The sequence below is a fragment of the Macaca fascicularis genome, chromosome 8, assembly GCF_037993035.2.
Source record: "Macaca fascicularis isolate 582-1 chromosome 8, T2T-MFA8v1.1".
Taxonomy (NCBI): Eukaryota; Metazoa; Chordata; class Mammalia; order Primates; family Cercopithecidae; genus Macaca; species Macaca fascicularis.
Window position 1 is genome coordinate 44,501,031 of NC_088382.1, and position 5,172 is coordinate 44,506,202.

Sequence of the window (5,172 nt, forward strand, 5' to 3'; positions counted from 1 at the left end):
AAACAACTCCCTGGCATAACATCCTATTCCCAAATACCTTGCTCTTCATGTAGCCCAGCACCATAGCCTTATCTGCTTGTAGCCGCTCCAGCATGACCCTATAAAGCTTCCCTCCAGCCTCTGCCTCTATGCGGAGGGCCCCTTCTCTGCTGTGCTTCCCATTGCACTCTGGCAACATATCTTCATACTTTCTCTTATAAATCTGCCTTTCTTTACCCATGATTGTTAGTAAATTATTTTAGTGACTGTAATGCTGGCTCCGGTCAATTGCACCTGCAACAATATTTATTTTAAAATGGGCTTCATGTTAGAAGATTTTGCTCACCTGTAGTCTAATGTAAGTGTTCTGAGGACATGTAAGGTCAGCTGGGCTAAGATATGACGCTCAGAAGATTAGATGAGTCAAATGAATTTTTGACCTATGACATTTTCAACTTACAATGGGTATATTGAGACATAATCCCATCATGTATATTTACGAATCTGTGAAATCTTAGTAGCACAACAGACTTGGCATAGAAAGTAATCTACATAAAACATTAAAGAAGAGAAGGAACTGCACACATTTCTCAAAAGGAGAAATGAGGCCTTTTTTAACTTTTACGTTCAGGGGTACGTGTGCAGGTTTGTTATACAGGTAAACTAATGTCATAGGAATTTGTTGTACAGATTATTTCATTACCCAGGTACTAAGCGTAGTACCCAATAGTTATTTTTTCTGCTCCTCTCTCTCTTCCCACCCAACCACTTTCAAGAAGGCCCCAATGTCTGTTGTTCCTCTCTTTGTGTCCGTGTGCTCTCATCATTTAGTTCCCACTTATAAGTGGGAACATGTGGTATTTGATTTTCTGTTCTCACATTAGTATGCTAAGGATGATGGTCATCAGCTCCATCCATGTTCCTGCAAAGAACATGATCTCATTCTTTTTTATGGCTGCATAGTATTCCATGATGTATATGTACCACGTTTTTCTTTATCCAGTCTGCTACCAATGGACATTAAGGTTCATTTCATGTCTTTGCTATTATTAATAGTGCTGCAATAAACATACGTGTGCATATGTCTTTATAACAGAATCCTTTATACTCTTTCGGATATATACCTAGTAATGGGACTGCTGGGTCAAATGGTAGTTCTTTTTTTAGATCTTTGAAGAATTGCCACACTGTCTTCCACAATGGTTGAACTAAGTTACACTCTCACCAACAATGTATAATTGTTCCTCACCAGCATCTGTTATTTTCTGACTTTTTAATAATAGCCATTCTGACTGGTGTGAGATAGTATCTCATTGTGGTTTTGATTTGTATTTCTCTAATGATCAGTGATGCTGAGCATTTTTCATATGTTTGTTGGCTGCATGTACTTGCTCTTTTGGAAAGTGTCTGTTCATGTCTTTTGCCCACTTTTTAATGGGGTTGTTTGGGGGTTTTTTTCTGTAAATTTGTTAAAGTTCCTTGTAGATGCTGGATATTAGAGCTTTATCAGACACATCATTTGCAAAAATTTTCTCCCATTCTCTAGGTTGTCTGTTACTTTGTTGATAGTTTCTTTCGCTGTGAAGAAGCTCTTCAGTTTAATTAGATTCCATTTTTCAACTTTTGCTTTTGCTGCAAATGCTTTTGGCATCCCCCTCATGAAATCTTTGCCAGTTCCTATGTCCGGAATGGTGTTCCTTAGGTTGTCTTCTGAGTTTTTGTAGTTTGGGGTTTTACATTTAAGTCTTTAATCCATCTTGAGTTTATTTTTGTATATGGTGTAAGGAAGGGGTCCAGTTTCAATCTTCTGCATAATGGGTAGCCAATTATTCCAGCACCATTTATTGAATAGGGAGTTCTTTCTCCATTGCTTCTTTGTGTCAGCTTTGTCTAAGATCAGATTGTTATAGATATGTGGCCCTATTTCTGGGCTCTCTACTCTGTTCCATTGGAGACCTTTTTTTTAAAAAAAAAAAAAAAAGATAAGAGAAATGCTATGTAAGAAAGAAAATAGAAACCAGGAGTCAAATGACACAAGATTGACTCCAGGCTCTACTCCTAATTGTGTATGTTTGGGCATGTTGTCTAGCAGAATGAATATTTATTTCTTCATTTTTAAAATCAAGATAATAATTAAACCTACCTCACAGGTTTACTGCAAGCACGAATTAAATAATGGATGCCAAAAACTTCCACAAAACACTATAGAAATGTAAGAAATTATTATTAATAGAGATTTGTACCTACAAGTTCTCTAGCAGAAACTCCGAGTAGACTTATCTGTTTTTTCTAGGAATGTCCCTGCTCTTAACAGCATTTTGTCTTGTCTCTGTCTATGAACAAAAATATGAAGATGAAAAATAAATATCCCTTTCTGATCTTAGAACAGTTCTGGATCTAGCTAAATAAAACTTGCTAGAACTAACAACAAATATTTTCCTGATAGAAAACAGCAACTCTTTGGACTGGTTTGCAGGTTCTCCAAAGCCTAACCCACCCTATTTTTGCAAACTTAATTTTTATTCATTTCCCATATGAACCACTAAATCCAGTCCTGCTGCCAACCTTCTCCATAGACACATCCTCACTGACACTGCGGGACTCATTGCTGATGCCACTGCAGCCTGCGATCACCTGCCCCTGTTGCCTTATGACAGCTGCAGCAGCTCACAGTTGTCTGTGGTGGCCTTTGCTGCCATTGCCATTGCCAGCTTCAAGAGTCAAGAGTCCATGAGCTTCATGCTCCTGTTAATTGGGACAGCAGAATCTCATAGTGACTTCTCTCTGTCTTTCAATTCTCATCTCTTGCCAGTAGTTGTCTTAGAAATGTAGTTTTCGGACTTGCAGCTCCTGGAATCTAGAAGAGAGTACTAAAGACCATGAATGAAGCCCAAAATGTTTCAGTCAAATACTGATAACCAAGTGTTAGAATTAACATTCGACTAATGTCAAAATAGTGCACTCATAGAATGAACTTATGAGATATAGAGTTGGCCTGGAATATTATTCAAAAAATTTATTATTACATTCTTATTATTAGAAGATTTAGTAGTAAATCTTAAAAGTTTAACATTATGCTGCAGCAACAATAACAGTTTGTAAATTGGTGTTCACTTTCAATCAAAGCTGGTGAAGGAAGAAGCCAGATATTTGGGGTATGTTATTTTACTATCAGATTTTAATCTTTTCTAAATACTTTTCACAATTTGTATTATGTTTGGGTCAAAGATAATTTATCATAAGAATCATGGTATATGACTTCAGAGTTTTCATTTCATGAAACTTTGGGTTTACAAAGATGACAGTCTGTCTGGCTTCTCCTTCATAAAATGTGAAAGAATCCCAAACAGTACTTTGTCTTAAAAGAATTTGTGGCTTCAATGAAATTAAGTGACAAACACTAGATAGAGTTTTTCAAGGCCCTTAAAAGTCGTGAATGACACCAATCAATTATATAAAGATTGGAATATCATATAATATCTTAGCTATGATTCTGTGTTATATTATTTTCTAAATGTTTACAAGCATTGGTTGCCTCAAAAAATATGTAAGCATCCTTCATCGTTATCCATCTAACATACTATCCCTTAAATTTGTATAATGATCAATGTATTTCTTTGTTTATTTAAAAGTTTGAAAGCACTTGATAATTTTCCAATCAAATGAACAGCTTTTCATAAATGATTAATGATTGTAGCATTTGACTGATAGAATACAATGTCAACATATGAAGGACATAAAGAGATTTTTATACTCCAGGTTACACCTATAGCGCTTTTTGTGAAAGTGAATGTTCACACATTAATAATAAATTGAAGGCATATGCCATGTGAATATGAATAGCATTCAGTGCATTGTTAATCTGTGTGATCTCACAGTCATTGATTGCACACGAGTTCAGAGATGGCAGAAATGACACTGCAGTCAGTGTGGGGCTCTTTGACTTTCCAAAGGTCCCAGTCAAAGCCAAACAACAGATTTTCGGAAGAATATCAAGGCAGGAAACAACCTTTGATGTATCATAAGCTATGAGTGAGTTTTATTTTCTGTTTCAGTTCTTTTACTCAAAAACCTCATTTGAGCCCATACCTGTCTAGAATTGGCCATACCGAATGAGAGCAGCTTGTTGATGAAGTCAGGGCTATTTCCTCCCCTAAAGAATAGCGAGGTTCCATAGGAAGAACGTGGCTTCATTTCCAATCCATCAGGCAACTTCCTGGCTGTCCTCAGATCTTTTACATGCACCACTGGCAGCCACAGAATCTAGGATATCTAAGCTTCCAGATCACTTGCTCAAGTTTTCAAGCCAGGCAAACTTTCTTGGTAGAATATGAAAACAGCAAGTGTAAAAGACTAAGTTATGTGCCTCTAAAAAACCTCTTGTGAAAATGCCTAAATGTCTCCAAAGATCTGTTTCCTGATCCTTTTCTTATCTTCCCACCATTCACTTAAAAACTTCTCCTTTTAATCACAAGAAGTAATCTGGGGGAAGGCATTTCTCAGAGGCATCCCTAGAGGAAGGCAAAAGAAGATGTTTTAGATCTGCAGTGGAGAAGCAGTTGAAGTTTATGACCATCTCATGTGTACTTGAGGTTTCATATTCTTCCAGTTTCAGTCTGAGAGGACCTTCTACTCTCCTGACCTGAGACTGATTGGACATTGACCCATCCTGACCATGAAGCTGAGCTAAGGGACCTTGAATGGGTATGAAGCCAAAGACTAATTCCACTGAATATCCTTCCTTGCCCAGCAGGTCTCTCCAGGAGGACATCAAAAGCACATGGAGTAAGAAAAGGAAGTCATGAAGTCACTAGAGGTTTGGATGGGAGAAAGCAGTGAGCTAAATTGCCTTAGTTGGCCAATTGGCCTGTAAGTGAAATCCAGCCTGCTGCCTGGTGTTTTTGTTTGTTTGTTTCTTTTGTTTTGATTTTTGGTTTTATTATACTTTAAGTTCTGGGATACATGTGCAGAATGTGCAGTTTGTTACATAGGTATACACGTGGCATGGTGGTTTGCTGCACCCACCAGCCCATCATCTATATTAGGTATTTCTCCTAATGCTATCCCTCCCCTAGCCCCCCACCCCCTGACAGACCTTGGTGTATAATGTTCCCCTCCCTGTGTCCATGTGTTCTCATTGTTCAACAACTACTTATGAGTGAGAACATGCGGTGTTTGGTTTTCTCTTCCTGT